This window comes from Hyperoodon ampullatus (assembly GCF_949752795.1).
Source record: "Hyperoodon ampullatus genome assembly, chromosome: 1".
In the NCBI taxonomy this organism is placed as follows: Eukaryota; Metazoa; Chordata; class Mammalia; order Artiodactyla; family Ziphiidae; genus Hyperoodon; species Hyperoodon ampullatus.
Window position 1 is genome coordinate 211,877,717 of NC_136914.1, and position 17,582 is coordinate 211,895,298.

A 17,582-nucleotide genomic window follows, 5' to 3' on the forward strand; every position below is an offset into this window, starting at 1 on the left:
ATATGTTTAATTTTATAAGGACCTGCCAAACTGGTTCCAAAGTGGCTAAACCATTTTGCATTCCCCTAGCAATATATGAGAGTTCCAGTTGCTCTGCAGAGTTACTCTTAAAACATTCAAAATAGCTGCCAGCAGTTAAAACTCAAAACCTTTCAGAGGGGCACATGGTCTCCAGCTCACTCCAGTTACTGTTTGACCCATTCTGATCATTTACATTGTCCACCCCTCACCTGTAGTTCGTGACCCCTGCCTTAGAAATTCTGAGCAGCATCCTGTCCCATGGTATGTAGCAGGGGATCATGACTAAGAGCAGATTTATAGAGAAAGGCAAAACTGGGTTGGAATCTCAGTCTTGCTATTTATAGGCTGTCACTTTGGACAGGTTGCTTAACTTCTCTCAGCATGAGTTTCTTCACCTGTAAAATGCTGCGGATACCTTATTCAATGGTTTATGGTAAAAATGAAATAATACAGAGCATGTCAAGCACCTAGCACACAGGGCCAGGCCCAGAGAAAATGTACAGTAGATGGTACTTATTAGTATCATGGTCTAGTCCAGTGACTCTCAATTATATGTGTGTATATCAGAGGCACCTGTGCAAAATTTTAAAAAACATAGATACCTGGGTCCCTCCCACAGCTCTCCTCCAGAATCACAATCTCCTAAGCTGGACCTGAGCTTGTGCATTGTTAAAAAGTTCTGTAGATAATTGGGATGAAACCTGGTCAAGAATCATTGGTTGCCTGGGAAGATGGTAACAAGAAGCACTACATTCTAAACTCAGTTCTGCCACCAACTAGCTGTGTGATCTTGGGCAAATCACTTAACCTCTCTGTGAGAGCTAGTTTAGCTAAGATCTGCCCAGCACATTTGGCCTTTCAGAATGACCAGTTTCTTCTGGGTAGATCGTGGCTGCAGTTGGAGACAGATGCCTTGGAGGTGGTGGAGGTCTATACCTGCTTCCCAAGTAATATGTTGAAGGCAAATTTCAGATGGAACTCTTCCACACCTAGAAACATGTGCAGGCAGGCACAGAAACAGCCCTCCACCTGTCCTGTGGGCCCACGAAGCTCCTGTCCTCTGTCCTGATAGGAGAGTGCATTGACAGCAACTTGCAGGAAAAGTTCCCTCAAGTTTGATGTGAGAATATTCTAGAAAGAGGAGTTGGCTAACCTTCTAGTCAAAGTCAGGTGACAGACTCCTCCTTTAAGTAGATAGACACAGGACTGAGTCAGAATCCTGAGTCGAGGGCTCCAATCCAGGAGAAATAGGCAATTGGGGTCACTAGATGCAGATACCCTTCCCACACAGGCTGGAGTGCTGATGACAGTGTTTCTAGCCTGTCCTCATAGCTTCAATACCATTTCTGATGTCCTCATTAATAATTATTGTTATGCTAGTTAAGAGTAACTAATTAATAAGATAAAGATAGCCCCCACACTTTAGTAGCTGCTTCTGGAATATGGCATTTCATTAGTCTTTTAGATGTGAACTAAACAGTGTATTCCTGTTAGGCCACTTCAGTCATAAAATCACTGCCCTATGGTATGGATTAAAACCAATGCACACATGTATGTCACACTATATATATGGAAGTATTTTAAAGTTAATTAAAGGTAACATAACATGATTTCTAATGTCCCATGCAAACGTAAGATTCAACAGTTCTACAAATGAAGGGTCCTAATAAGTGTACTGCTTTCCAGCACAACTTGTCGTTTTTAAGCCTCCTCTTTCTGGAAACCCCTCTGAATCCCCCAGGCCACATTAGTGCCCTTCCCTCACCTGTGCCCTCCTAGAACATAAGTTGCCTCATGGCAACTTAGTCCAGGGAACATACAATAAGGTTTCCAGACTTTGTAAAATGGCATCCTTTTTGACTTACCCACATGGAACTGCATTGTTTCCCAAACTTCAGTGATCAGAATAGTACATGACAATTTTTTTTTTTTTTTTGGTCCTCTCTGCCTAATATCTCCACTGATATTTTTCTTTAAATGGGCACACTTTTGTTTTAAACTTAAATATATTCTTTAGCTTTATTCCACAGAGTATTATCCATGAAATCATGGTTCGAATGTGTTAGTTATGCATTTTTTCACATGTTAAAGTAAATGCATAATTAACTATTTTTAATGTAATGTTGAGTGTTAACAAATATTTTAAATTAAAAGTAATCATGTCTGTGTTGCCTAGAATCAGTTCCCGCCCCTCCAGCGGTCTGCACATGGTACCGTGGGAACCCTCGCTGTGCTGTACTTGTGGGGTTCCTGCCCATCTCCCCACTAGACCATGAGTCCCTGGAGGGGAGGACTGGCTTTCATCTTTGTAGCGCTATGTCAGTAAGCCTGGTGCCTGGTGCATAATATGCATTCAGTAAATGTTTGATGAATGAATGTCTCTCTTGCTATCACAAGTGAAATACCATTAGCAAATAGAAATATTTGCTATTTTCTCTCACTTTGATTTCCAACCTCTGAGAACTTAAGCACTCAGACATGGTCTCAAAACATAATGAAGCACCAAAGCGTGTAGAAGTGAAGTGATGCCAGTTTTTCTACCTCCTAAAAGTTTTTTAAATGACTGACTATTTTCATTTCATTCCCCTAATATTAAGGGTGGAACGGGGTAGGGATGGGGGTGTAAAATGGTTTTAAATTTACCTGACACAAGGCTCAAGGAAAATATAAAGAGCTTTAAGAGGGAGTTTCCAAGTAGAAAATGGAGATTGCAAAAAGCAGTGATCAAATTATCATCTCAGTTTCCCAAAGGAAGGACAAAAAGTGAATTCAAAGACCATGTTACTCTTTCCTAAGTAACACCCTTGGAGACGTAGGAGGTCCTTGTGACCTGCAGGCTCTGTACTCATGCAGGATCCTCCTGGGATCACGTGTGCTCTTCAGTCTCTGCCCCGCTGAGGAGCTAGGCATCCCTGATTCCAAAGTTCAAGTGCTTTACCCATTTTAGTGTGGGCTATCCCCTCCCACCCCAACTCCCACCCTACTAGTTCTGTGCCGTAATTGTCCGATTTATTCCGTCACACCCAAAAGCCTTTATGCTCCTTGTCGGCAGGGACTAAAACTTTCTGCTTTAGACCCCCTGTGCCTCGCTAGTTCCTTGGACAGAATGGACACTCAGGAAGTATTTGAATGAATAAATGAATGAATGAGTGAATGAATGAACGAACGAACGAACAAACAAACGAGCAAACGAAAAACAGGTGAGCCACGACATTCTGATTTATAATAAACCTTGCCGACTTAACCCCCTGCATTTTAGTAAAGTTCTGGAAGGAAACACATTTAAGAGAAAAACTTTCTAATGTCTGGAAGCATGCCTGTAGATGTCAGGATTAGTCTCATTATTTTGAGCAAGCTTTTACTTTTAACCTCCTTTAAACAAAATTTGATGATTCAATCTTTAAAAAATAATCAGTCTTAATCTCAGAAAGCAAATGTTCCAAAGTAGATCAGTTGACTAAAACTTATAAATTAATGTTCCACTGATTTCAGTTACATAGGAAATGTAACACATGAAATGTTTTTGAGGTTTGTCTCTCCATTGGTCTCCAGAAATGAAAAGCTGGGACTTAGAGAAATATTTATCTTAGCATAGTACCTACCTTGAACTTTTCTCCATGGTATTTACTGATATAATGTCAGATCGAAGCATTAGCATTTAATTACATAAAGCCTTTTAAAAGTTCAAGATGTCTAATTTGGGGGTTGATTGATTCTGTAAGCATTAGTTATTTACATATTGAGTAGAAGAAAAGGGGCATAAGTTCTTATATTAAAAACATCTAATTTTCTTAAGCCTTTAAAAAATATACTTTTTAAATGTTTAAGGCGAAAAAGGTAAACTATCTTGTTGGTTTATTTGCATTGGTTTTGCTTATTTCCCACAATTGCTAAGGTTGTTTTGTTCATAAAAAGGGAAGTGGTACTAACCTCAAGAGCAATTGCCAGGCTCGATTCGGGACATTGCAAACTTTCTCTAGCTTTACTTTAAACACACATTTGCAAATATGGCGCCAGTTTATTCTGGACAGTTCCTCCCTACACTGTTTAGAATCTTTGGCAGGCTTATTCCAGGAAAGGCACAGAGCTTGAGGCAGAGGGGAGGAACACTGAGGATGCATTGTGTGCCCACTGGGCAAGCGTGTCACCTTACCCACAGCCCTGGAGTGAAACGCCCACGGTTGTGAAGTTGGGGAAACTTACTCCTCTGGGAGCCCTTTCACTACACACATGACCCGTCCACTGAGATTAACGATGGTCACTCAAATAGAAAGCAGAAGAGGCTAAAATTATGTTTCTAATCATTTTTGCTGCCTTCTGAAAAGTTTGATTAGAAGTACAAAGTGTTATGCAAGATTCGTTAAGTGCTATAGTACTCTACTTAACATTGTACAAAGTGCTCTAGGGAGGAATTTGTACAGAACGAGCCTCTTCCCTCTACTTGCCTCTCGTGAGTTCTGTTTATTGAGTATTTCATGGCTACAGAAAAATGTAAGTTAAGGAAAATGATTATGTGTATTCAAATGAGCACATCTAGGGAAATTCAGATTATCTCAAATTCAGAAGTATTATCTCAAATTCAGAAGTATTATCTCAAATTCAGAAGTATTATCTCAAGATCAGTATCTCCACAAGGGCTGTTTATCTTCTTCTATTTTCTATAAAGTGGGGTACGTTTATTGCTTATTTGACTGGAGGCTGGGGGCCTTCAATAACAGTTGCAGCTGGTTCTGAGGACCCAAAAGCACAGCCCTCCATAGTCTTTTCCTCCAACCCATGAGATTTAGGGATGTTTTATCATTTCTGTAGTACAGATATTTTTCCTGAGCCTGATTTACATGCATTTGGAGACTAACCTCAGTGAAATAGCTTCAGATATCAGGGTGTGTTCAGTATGGACAGAAAATAAGTGGTTTGCATTCTCTGTTTTACACTATTGAAAATAAAACACCTTAATAATGAAGAAACATGTGATTGTTGAAATGAATTTGCTCATCAGTATATTTGTTTTGGTCAAAAATAAAACTACTGGGACTTCCACAGTGGTCCAGTGGTTAAGACTCCGAGCTTCCACTACAGAGGGCTTGGGTTTGATCCCTGGTCAGGGAACTCAGATTCCGCATGCCTCACAGTGAGGCCAAAAGATAAAAAATAAAATAAAATAAAAATAAAACTGTTAACCATAAACTAAGAAAGCCTCTGCACAACCTTCCTCCATCATTTCCTTGGTCAGATTCTATTTTCTTCGTTTTCTTAATTTGTGCTAAGTCTCCAAGAAGGAAAAATAATCATCATCGCTCTGTCAGTGCACACTCTGGAATTTGTTTAAGCAGAGAGTCAGGTCACAGCACCACGGCCCGTGCTTTTTTTCTGCCGGGGAATTGTATTTTCTTGAGTTTGTACTGAACCGCATGAACAAATCATTAAGTGACACAGTGAACGAGAAGAGAGAAGTATTCAAAAATTCTTTGACCTCTGCTACAAGGGTGGCTGACAGAAGACACTAGCTTTAATTGTTTGGTTCTCTCTTGCCAGTTTTTGTTTCAGTAAAACATTCCATGATCTCGAGGCAAAAGGTGATTGGGAAGGCAACATTTTGATTCTAATGGCTATATCTATTTTTCTTTATTCAGAATGATCAAAAATATTTTCATAAGTAAAATCAGATAGCATTTACACACAAATCATTCTACAGTTTAGCAGAAAGAGCCATATTAATTAGTACTGCTTAGGAAATAGAATTTAAACACAAGCCTGCAGATCTTTTACTTGTCTTTTGCTCTTTTTTTTAAAGGAAGAATATTTGATGATATATCCACTCCCAACGGAGAAATGAGTGGGCTCAAACAGGTTTACTGGTTTAGTTTGTTTATCGCTTTGTTTCCTAACAAGAAAATAAAATAGCTACCTGAATTTTTTTTACCTGTATTAGTACATGTATATCTGTTTTAAACTCTCTTTCTTTACCCTGCAGAAAGGTATCTCTAGTACACTCTGATTTTTGTCTACTTTCATTCTTTTTAAAATAACATCCAGGGTTGTGTATTCCCATTTTAACATAAGAGAACTCATTTGCTTTGGAAGGGAAGCTTCCAGCAGCATTGAAGATACATGAGCTAATATATTTAGCAAATAATGTCAGAGAAACCTTAAAGCTGGTGTCTATCACATTTTACTGTCAGTAAGAACTGTCAGAATTCCTATTCTCAAGAGCAGTGTTCGAGATATTTAAAAATTGAAAATAAAAAAACAGAATCCTAGCAGTGGTGTGGTGCCCTAGATGGGATAGTCACCCCCAGTCAGTGACTATGTGGTTTATCAAACCTTGAGATTAGTCTAATATGCCACTGGATCTACCAAACACTGTATACTGTCTCAGCACACAGAGTGTGCCTTACCCTAATCTGCCTGTTGCCTTCCTGCCTAGGGAGCCTTACCCTGGTTTTTGCTTACACTAGCAGAACACCACTATGTTTATTGAAAACTACAGATGTAAATTCTTCGTGATGAAACCAAGATGGGAAAAAAGAATTCTAACTTCAATTTTTTTTTAAGTTTAATAATTTATTGTGTTCCGTTAAGACAACACAGAACTATTGCTTAGCAACACTGGATTAGGCAGAAAATAATTTAAGCTCCCAAATGAGAAACATTTGTAATCGAATATGCTCTAACACTTGCTTTACCACATGGCTTAACACCCTTTTACTCACACATGGTTAAACACATGTTTGAACTGATGTTTTAACACCCGTCTCACACATCTTTATGCCCTTTGTTCACATATGCTTAAACACATGCTTTGACACTCTCTGAGCTCTCACTGTTGAACACAGGCAGAGTATTGTCTTGGGTCTCATGTTCTAAAGTTTCATTGGTTCGTAGCCTTCAGCCAAAGACTGGTGCCCGGTAAAGTCACAGCCCTTTCTACAAGATGACGTCTGCTATTGTGTGCCTTCAGTCTGTCTGGAGAAGAGAATTCCTCATGGAGGTAACCACGGCCATGGTCCTTCGTGTCTACCACACCCCCGAGTGGTGGCCTTTTCGAATATTTCAGCCCAAGGGTGTGACATGTCACAGAGTATCGTTTTTCGCCCTGGCCAGTCTACTTGTATTTTCCCAAACTACCACACTCTAAAGTCTTCCTCATGGCCAGATGTAGAATTTAGCTGAGTGTTTTTCTCTTACATCTTACTTGGCAGTTTCAGCGGAGCTGAAAATATATGTACAGGAATGGGGTATTTGTGTTACAGAAATCTGAATATAAATGGAAAAACTGTGGCCTCGCCTTGCTTACATGAGTCTGATTGCTTGGATCCTCTCTCTTCTTTTTGTCTGTGGCGTCTGCCATCCTCTTAGGCAAGGTGACTGCCTCCTCGTCACTCTGACCCCCTAGACCTGCCACTGGTGGATTCTTAAAAGGTTGTCTCTTCCTCCTAAAATTATAGGATTCTATATGTAACAGTGGTTTAGAGTGTGGGCTTCTGAGCCAGACTGCTTGAGTTTGAGTCAGCTTAGGTTTCCTCATCTGAAAAATGGGAATAATGACAGTACCTACTTTATTGAGTTGTTGTAAGGATTAAATGATACAACACTTATAAATCACTGTGTCCATCTGGCACATAGTAAGTGCTCAAAAAATTACTAATTACTCTTTTTTTTTTTTTTTTTTTTGGTATGTGGGCCTCTCACTGTTGTGGCCTCTCCCCTTACGGAGCACAGGCTCAGCGGCCATGGCTCACGGGCCCAGCTGCTTCGCGGCATGTGGGATCTTCCCAGACTGGGGAACGAACCTGTGTCCCCTGCATCAGCAGGCGGACTCTCAACAACTGTGCCACCAGGGAAGCCCCTAATTACTCTTAATTCAAGTAGAATAAAAGAGTGACAATAACCTAAATCTAAGCTGTGCTCTACAGTTTATAAAATGTGTTTTATCCATATCTTTCTGCATTCCTATCAGAACATTGAGAGGGATGTAAACATATCCCCATTCCAGAGAGAGGCAAACTAAGAGCAGACATCTTAAGAACTCTGCCAGAAATTGCATAGCCAGCAGGTAGTGAGCTTGCCTGCTGGTCCCCTGACATCTAAAGGCAGTGTTTTTCCTACCATGTTACAAGACTAAGTCCTGTTACAGGTACAAGGAAGTACCAGAAATGGCTCTTTCCATCAAAGAACTTGCAGAGGAGGAAAGATATTGACAAATGAAAAGTAACTTCCATTTACTGAGAAATAGTTATGCCTATACTAGGCACTTTTTAGCAAATTGTCTCTCTTAATCTTTACAGTAACCAGTTTGACAGATGAGGAAACTAAGGCCTAAAAAGCCTAATGGACATACCCAGAGTCAAAGAACTAATAAGTAACAGAACTAGAGCAAGCCTGATTCCAAATAAAACCCACGCTTTTTATCCATTACTCATATTGGCTCTCAACCAATAACAATAAATGAGTTCATAGACAAACTACAGCTATTGTATAAGTCAATTTTGGATGAAGTATAGTCTTCCCCTAATCCTGGTTATGCTGCTGTGTGATTGTTTGTTTCTTTTTTTTTTTAACATTATAGAATGGATAACATAACAAGAAATAAAAGTTATGGGTGTTGTATGAAAGCATTTGTAAATTAAATCCACATTTAGTCTGTTCCCCCACCTTGATGAAATTCAGGCCTATAAAGTGTGCTGCCTGGCTAAATCTTCATGGAAATGTTCTTTTACAAGTAACCTGTTCTCATAATTATCTGAATATAAGAATCATTTAAATTCCGTGGCTTTCAGGTCCCAAAGAGTGTTAATGGATGTTAAATTAAATTATTTGAAAATAAACTCTACTTCATTGACTGGATCCTAGAAGGTCAATATTTAGGAAATTGTATGAAGAATGACACCCTTGAGTTTGGTGAGTTGGAAGGGCAGTTTTCATAATTGTTATTAATAACTCAAGCTATCTTCTTAGCTGTCTTTAAGGATAACTTAAAGGTGACTGGAATCCTTGAACTAACTTTCCATGTGAAATTGGTTTGGACCCAGATGCAAAGACTAACAATCAGACCATTTAAACACAGAACAGGACCAGCCAGGAATAGCAACACTTGGATGCCTGACTCATAGATGTAAGCAAGAATTAGTGATTACTGCAAATGGCTGGAAGATCCCAGAGGAAAATTTGGGAGGCTCTTCATTCCCTTTTGCCCTGTACACAGAATTCTTAGTACAAATACCTGGCAACATCAAAATACAGGTGCAGATTTGGAATACATAAATCCTTACTTTGGTTTCTTTGTGTTTTAACTGAATTTCACTCTGTTGAGGTTCAAGATCAAATACTTGCATTTTAATGTAACATTTGCCAAATTTCCAAACCTCTAAGCACAAAATCCTCAGCCCTCATTTTTTTTGCTTGCCTGGAAATCTAGGTAGCACTGAGCCAAAAGTAGAAGTTATGAAGTGAGATTATACTTGATTAGGAACAAAAAAAGTCCTATGTCCAGAAATGCAGATGTGTACAGCAGTCCTAGGGGAATGTTGGTATTTGATCTCCAAGTCTTAAAGGTTCATGTTCCCAAGGTTAAGAGTTGCAGAGAGCCAACTTTTATTTGTAACTAATGCTGAAATTACTCTGGAGATTCTAGAAGTATTACATTACAAATCACTCAGCTTTGGAAATCCTACAGCTCGTGAGTTACAAATATCACTGTGTGAGAGAAAGGGGCAATAAGTGAAGGACATCATTCATAAACTTAATGTATACCGTAGCAGCATGATCATGAATATACTGTATGAGAGTTTTCTTCTCAGTGAGAAAAGGAAAAGGGAGCATATGAAGTCCATGAGTCAAGACCCCAACTAAAAGAACCAGGAAGTAAAGGCCTCCTTGTCTGGGGGAATTTGAGTGGGGCCAGGGGGGCACAGTCAACTTGGGCTGCAATATCCTCCTTTTTCTAATATCTAACTTCATGACCTGGGGTGAGTTGCTTATTTATTGAGTAAGGCTTCCATTTTGGTGAAAGTTAAAGCCTAGGTATTTACAGAATAATATCCTTCAACAAGCATGGCACCAATGGCCATCTATGAAAAAGGTACACATAACAGTTCACCTCAAAGGGAGAACTTTAGTGGAACCAAATTCAATATTAAAATCAAGAATAGTTAAAGGCATTAATATGTCACACAGCTGCCTGGGTTTTTTTTTTAACCTTAATAAACTGTATTCCTATAATAGGCACTTGGTACTCTCTGGTGTTAACTAGTTGGACTTGCTTTTTGGCTAGACCTTTCTTATTTTAAACTAAGTAGTGATCTGGTTCTTTGAATTTTCAATGACTTTAAGCCCAACAACAAAGCAAAGATGGATAAATCTGTGTCTTGGTTACAGGAGTAAGCTATTATAGGCAAAATTATACCTTTTACACTTTTCACCAATAATATCTACTACTGGATGTGTTTGTTTTCATTGTGAGGTTAATCTGCCCTTGCTATGAAATGTTTTTCTTTAAGAATTAAATCCATTAAATCATCACACTTTGGGAAGAGTTTTTAGAGTGATCTGAATGCATGACCTTAAAAATAGGGCTAGAATTTGGAATATAACGCATAACATATATAATTAATGTACAACATGTAAATGTGTGATATGTCTTAAGGGGACAATATAAAGGTAAAATATCAGAAAATAAAACACCCCATACATATCACCTACATCACACTAATAAATGCAAATTCAGGTTGTACCATTTGAACAACTGCCACTTCACTCATCCTCACTAATGATATTTTTCAGATCGTAGATTTTGATAGATGCACTGTGGAGTATAGAAATAATCATCATTTAGGTAGCTGAAAAATAGCTTGCCAAAACGATATAATGAAAGTTATTCAAGATGTTCTGTCAAAATCCTTTCCAATTAGTGTTGAGGTCTTAAAGGGCCAGACTTAGCTTTTTATTCATATGTTCGTTTTATTAATGTATTTTTGATATATGCATAGCATGACTACCTAATACATCTCATGATATTGCATAATTACGGTGCTTTTAATTTGTTATACCCCAGTCTATTCTCCAGTCTTATTTAAAATTCTAAATTACTTCATAGTTTCATAACTAATAACTCATTAGGAAGCCATGCCATGTACTTAAGGTTACCTCTAAGGCAATCCATATTTAACAATAAACTAGAGAAGTTCCTCACTACTTGAGTGTCAGTGACCAGTTTAAATATTTAAAGTTATCATCTGACCCTTTGTCTAACCACTTTTAGAAAATGAAATAGTTTGTGTATAAAATGTAGGAAAGGGAAGTCCTTTCACATAGTTTTTTCCAAAATGAAGAAAACTAGCTGTCAGTAATCAAATACTTAGATAATACTCATATATATATATATATATATATATATATATATATATATATGACACCATGCTGATATTATTTTTAAAGATTAAAGGGCCCATTTTTTCGTTTTCTTTTTTCTTGTTATTTTTTGACAAGACAGAGAAATTTAAGTATGTCATTCTACAGTGATCAAATTCAGATTTGTTGTCAATCACCATAATAATTTTACATTCCTGTCTGTCTCTCTGTTATATCTTAAAAAGACAGCTTTTGACTTGTTTCTGTTCCCCTCCAAATGACGAGAAATTGAGACTGTTGTTTTTAATGCCTTGCTTTCTTTACCTCGATAAATGAACACAGTTAAAAATTATAATGGTTCAACCCCTTGCTCATTGAGGTGTGTCTTCCCTACATTATTTAGACCTTGTCTCACGATCTAATAAGTAGCTGAATGATGTTAAAAGTAATACAGCATAATGCTATGCTATAGTGATGTGTTTGTTTTTGTTGTTCTTTTTTTTGCGGTACGCGGGCCTCTCACTGTTGTGGCCTCTCCCGTTGTGGAGCACAGGCTCCGGACACGCAGGCTCAGCGGCCATGGCTCACGGGCCCAGCCGCTTTGCGGCATGTGGGATCTTCCCGGACCGGGGCACGAACCCGTGTCCCCTGCATCGGCAGGCGGACTCTCAACCACTGCGCCACCAGGGAAGCCCTATAGTGATGTGTTTTAACTAATGTTTATTCAGTATCTATTTGATAAAAATAGTGCTAGGTTCAGTAGGGATGCAAACATGGGGAGATGTAGAAGATACTTCATATGAGGCAATGAGATAATTAGGGTCTATTTTCTGATGCTTGTCTTGGTCAGAGTTCTTAGATTCAGGAGGACAGAATCATCTATCTAATTTAAGCAGAAAGAGATTTATTAGAGTAGTGTATAGAGTCCTTAGGAAAGCCAGCGAAGCTCTTTTGGGTGCTACAGAGCAGCAGAAGAGACCAATCAGACTGTCCTGGGACTGCTCACTGCTGCAGTCTTACCCGAATGGCACCCAGGATACAGGAACCGGACTCCATAGTCTCTACCAGAGCTGTCCCAGAAGAGCCAAACGCACCCTCCTCCCCTACACACACACACACACACACACACACATTTACCAGAAGTGCCTGTTTTCTCCCATGCAAGTGCCTCATATTGCTCACATCCCCTTGCCAAGTCTTGCACAGACATCTGCCTTGCAGAACCTGGGCGATACCTGGAACCTGGCTGGTTGCAAGAGAATCTCGAAAATGTAGTTTTTAGGTTTCTAGCCTTCCCAGTCAAAGAAAGCTGTTAAAAGGGATCCGGAAATGTATGGAATGAGCCAATGCCCAGTATCCCCCAGGGATGCTGTGAAATAGTGATTCTCAAAGTGTATTCCAAGGAATCCTAAAATTTTGCTTATGCACATAAAGGTTGCCAAGGAGGAAGAAGAGACCAGACAAGCAGGATTCTAGCTGGAGCAGCTCCATGTTAATCTGATCTTCTGCTGGGCATGTCAATAATCCTTGAAGAAAAATTTTATAACAAAAAAAAAAGAAAAGTTTTTTTTTTCCAAGTTTCAAAACCATTGCTAACCTGCAAATACAGGCCTACCTCAGAGATAATGTAGGTTCAGTTCCAGACCACTGCAATAAAGCGAGTCACATGAATTTTTTGGTTTCCAAATGCATATAAAAATTACGTTTACATTATTCTGCAGTCTCTTCAGTGTGCAGTAGCATTTATGTCTTTTTAAAAATGTACATATTTAATTAAAAAATACTTTATTTGCTAAAACATGCTAACCATCGTCTGAGCCTTCAGCGAGTCGTAGTAGTAACCTCAAAGATCACTGATCACAGATCACTATAACATATAATAAAATGAAAAAGCTTGAAGTATTGCAAGAATTACCAAAATGGGACACAGAAACATGAAGTGAGCAAAAGCTGTTGAAAAATGGCACCAGTAGACTTGCTTGACACAGGGCTGCCACGAATCTTCAAATTGTAAAGAACACAATATCCGTGAAGCACAAAAAAATGAGGTGTGCCTGTATGCCTCAATCTTCTGTCTACTGCTTTTCTTGTTAGGCAGGGTGTCACAAATGCAGCCTAGCATCTCTTTCCATCACAAGCTTTTTAACAGACCATCCTTTCTTAGCCAATATTTGAAAATAATTACAAATTATACTCTTCTGTCACATGTCTCGTTAGGGAAAGTGCTACTAACAGGCCCATTCATATTAGGGTTTTTAAGGGGATGTCACCACCTCCTGAGAACATCTCAGAGCACCTCAGTGGTGGAGGGCTACCCGTCCTCATAGCGTTAGGGATGAAGAGACTGGACACATTTAACTACTGTTCAGCTACTTTGTTTCATTTGACTTCAAAAACAAAATTAGCAGTAACAGGAGACAGTGGTTCCATGGGTTAAATTAATCAATGTGTGCTAATTAAATAACCGTGGTACCTCTGCCACTGATGCCTGTTTCATTTGGTGGAGAGCTCTTAGTAAGTCTTAACCGACTTTGGTCTCTGTACTTTTAATATTTTGTCATTCGAACTAAATTGAAGGAAGACAGTCTGTAGTTTAAGCTGAAGAGAGAGCTATTACTTCACATATATTGGTCCTCATGAAAGGATTTCTTTTTTTTTTTTTTTTTCCAGTACGCGGGCCTCTCACTGTTGTGGCCTCTCCCGTTGCGGAGCGCAGGCTCAGCGGCCATGGCTCATGGGCCCAGTCGCTCCGCGACATGTGGGATCTTCCTGGACCGGGGCACGAACCTGTGTCCCCTGCATCGGCAGGTGGGCTCTCAATCACTGCGCCACCAGGGAAGCCCAGGATTTTTTTTTTAATCTTTTTTTTTTTTTTTTATAGTAGGTCCTTGTTGATTATCTCTCCTTTTAAATATAGCAGTGTTTACATGTCAATCCCAAACTTGGAAGTGTTTCTCCCTCATTCCCTCCAGGACATCTCCCACCATACTACATACGGCCTTTCCCACTCTGAACCATAACTGCTTCCCTTACAACTGATGTGCCCTAAAGGAACCTGGATTTTGCTACCAATCCACTACTTACCCATCTTTCGTGTGTTTTCAGAGTAGCCTAACCTCACCCCTACCTGTCATGCAATGTCCCAAACCCAGACCTGCTCTGCCGCCCCAGAAGCAGACCAGCAGCCAACGTTTCTTTAAAGTAATGGAAATTTTCATCCTGTACACAAGGCACTGTTTGCCGTGTTATTCCCACTTGCTTAAAATAGACTTCAGAATATTCTGGTTTTGTTACATTTCCCACAGTTTTCTTATATTAAAAAATGATGAGTTTATTGAAATATTTGTAATACAAAACAGAAGAACCTACACATTTTAAAAATGTTAATTTCATATTTCTTGTTGAATATCTTGACACTTCTGAAAGGTATAGAGCACAAAATAAAACTCCCTGTAAGCCTCATCATCCACTTAACCATTGTTAACACTTGAGAATGCATTCTCCCCACCTTTTTCTATGCATATTTTACCTGCAAACAATTGAATATTTCATTGGCATTTTAAGTTTTAGAAACTTGTCTGTGATTCCTGTTACGCCAAATAAAATTTTTTAAGTTACTGTCCTAGTTTGGCAGGTTATGTATTTTAACACAAAGAATATAGAGTCTGCCAGAATTATTTATCTCAGTTTAGCTTATAAAAGTCCTTTTGGTTCACATTTTTGCCTTTTTTTTTCTACTGTCAGCTGTAAAACATCAGACCAGAATTAGCAGCTGTAGTCCTGGTTGCACTTTATTAAGTTTATGGTGGACTTTTTCAACCCTGTTCCCCGTGAAGTTTATTTAGGTAAAAGGTTGATAACATTCTTCACCCCAAAGTTTTTTTCTTTCTTTCCCATTAAGACAGTTCTTTCCAGGGACTTCCCTGGTGGTCTAGTGGTTAAGACTCTACCCTTCCACTGCAGGGGGCACAGGTTCGATCCCTGGTCAGGGAACTAAGATCCCACATGCCGTGCAGTGCGGCCAAAAAGAAAATAAAAAAGACAGTTCTTTCCTGATAACATTCAAGAGGTTAAACATGAAGAGTCATTGCTTTTCTCTCATATAAGCAGACCCATCCTTCCACTGTGTTAAGCCAGGTTTATAAAATATGTAATCTCACATGCAAAATAGAATAATTCTGTAGTATGTGTGTACGGTATGTGTCATATTGTGGGTTTGTTGAAATACAAAAGAACCCAGAAACATTTGTATTTTTGAAAAGACTGGGCCTCCACCATACCCTGATGTGCAGAATTCCTAATTTATGCTTGAACATATTTAAATAACTAGAGTAACAGGTCTAGGTAAACAAGTTACATTAATTACAAGAGTTAACGTGAGCTTGAGAATATTTGTGTTAATGCTTCATTTTTTTCAAGTAAGACTCTGTGCATTCCTTACACAGAGGACTATTTTCCCGAAAGTGGTAAAAATGCAAACACTCATCTCTACTGTTTTATGCCATGTCAGCTACATCATCGGTAGCAGTCTTTGTTTTAGTTATTCTTCTTACCAGAGATAAGATCTAAAGGATGTATTCTGCATACTAACTGAGGCATTACGCAGTACTTCTGCCAGAAAAGTCACTGAATATTCCAAGTAAGAATTAAAGGAAATTTTGCATGACATGGCATATTTAAAATATTTCCACCATTTGGTGATCTAGTTTTTGATGGCCAAATATACCAATAAGTGTTACTCATCATATTTATACAAAAATCATGTTGTGTATATAGGTATTCATTTTGTAGCCTTTCCCACTTAGCAATTTACTGTGAACATTTCCCCTTGACATCAAATATTTTCCTAAAAGGATGTTTCTTACAGTTTCCCTCATGGGACTGCAAATAGTAATTCTTAAGTTGTGGGTAGAAATCCAGAGCTAGCAAGTTTGTGCTGTCCCCATGGTTGCCCGCATTGTTACTAAACCATGGGCTTGCTGGCCCTCAAATTTCTGTAGTAGGTTTTCTTGGGGATTAGCTTTGGGGGGTGGGGGAGGTAGATGAGAGGAGCTACCATCACGTTCCTGATTAGACCACCTTCTCTCCAGCATATTTTCTCCTTTGGCTCTATCACCTTTCTCCTTGTAAGTTCCTGCCTGGGACTTCCCTGGTGGTCCAGTGGTCAAGACTCTGCCCTTTCAATGCAGGGGGCATGGGTTCGATCCCTGGTCGGGGAACTGAGATCCTGCATGCCATGTGGCATGGCCAAATAAATAAATAAATTCCTGATTATTCTTAGCCTTCATCTCCTTTTAGTCACCAGTAATTGCTTCCCTTTTGGAGGGCCTCCTCTTTTTCAGCTTCTGGTTGTTTTGCTGACAAACACCTCAGAAAAGGGACAAAAAAATGGAGCCCTGTAGTTTTATAGGTAAAGAGTTTATGGATGAAGACTTTTTTTTGCGGTATGCGGGCCTCTCACTGTTGTGGCCTCTCCCGTTGCGGAGCACAGGCTCCGGACGCGCAGGCTCAGCGGCCATGGCTCACGGGCCCAGCCGCTCCGCGGCATGTGGGATCCTCCCGGACCGGGGCACGAACCCGCGTCCCCTGCATCGGCAGGCGGACTCTCAACCACTGTGCCACCAGGGAAGCCCCTGAAGACTTCTTTTTATCCTAGTTCCCAGTTCCCCTAACAGTGTCTGTCTTCAGGCAGAACTGTCCCTCGGTGCCTTGGGCAGGCTTCTGTGGTCCCTCTGCATCCTTCCCAGCCACCCTGCCCTCTCGTCACCTGCATTACAGCCAGACCCAAATCCTTCCTACTCCCCAGACATGCCTCATGCTCTTCCCTGGCTCCTGTTCATCCTCCTGCCTGGACATTTACCTTCCCATCTCCCCCTTCAAAATCCCACCCATCTTTCAGCATCTTGTCTCCATGCTACATCCTCAGAGAAAGCAGATTGTGTTTTCTGGACCCGTTCAACAAGAGGGGCTCCATGTTGCTTTAATTGTACTGCCCCTGTGGATGTATCTACATAGTATGCCTGTATTTTATTTCCATCAGTACGTGTCTCATTCACCCTACCACATGGTAACTCCTTGAGAGCAAGAGTAGATCTCTCATATATGACTCTCAAAGCACTGGACACAGTTGCCTGCACATGCTTGGTAACCACTGGCCCAGGAGAATTTTTAAACTTCTGATTTGAAACTATCAATTCTCTTCCAGTTAATGT

The 17,582-nt window shown here is 39.7% G+C and overlaps 1 protein-coding gene across 3 annotated transcripts in view; it reads left to right on the forward strand.

The window, feature by feature from the left end:
• The window catches only part of VTI1A (vesicle transport through interaction with t-SNAREs 1A), a gene marked incomplete at its 5' end in the record, with an annotated part of 359,894 nt that overhangs the window by 229,635 nt on the left and 112,677 nt on the right, over positions 1-17,582 (forward strand). The window contains one exon of one of the 3 annotated variants that reach the window (XM_079716621.1): positions 5,816-5,943. The exons of the other annotated variants lie outside the window; for them this stretch is intronic. Of the gene's footprint in view, positions 1-5,815; positions 5,944-17,582 lie in introns of those variants that run through there. 3 annotated transcript variants of the gene reach the window in all.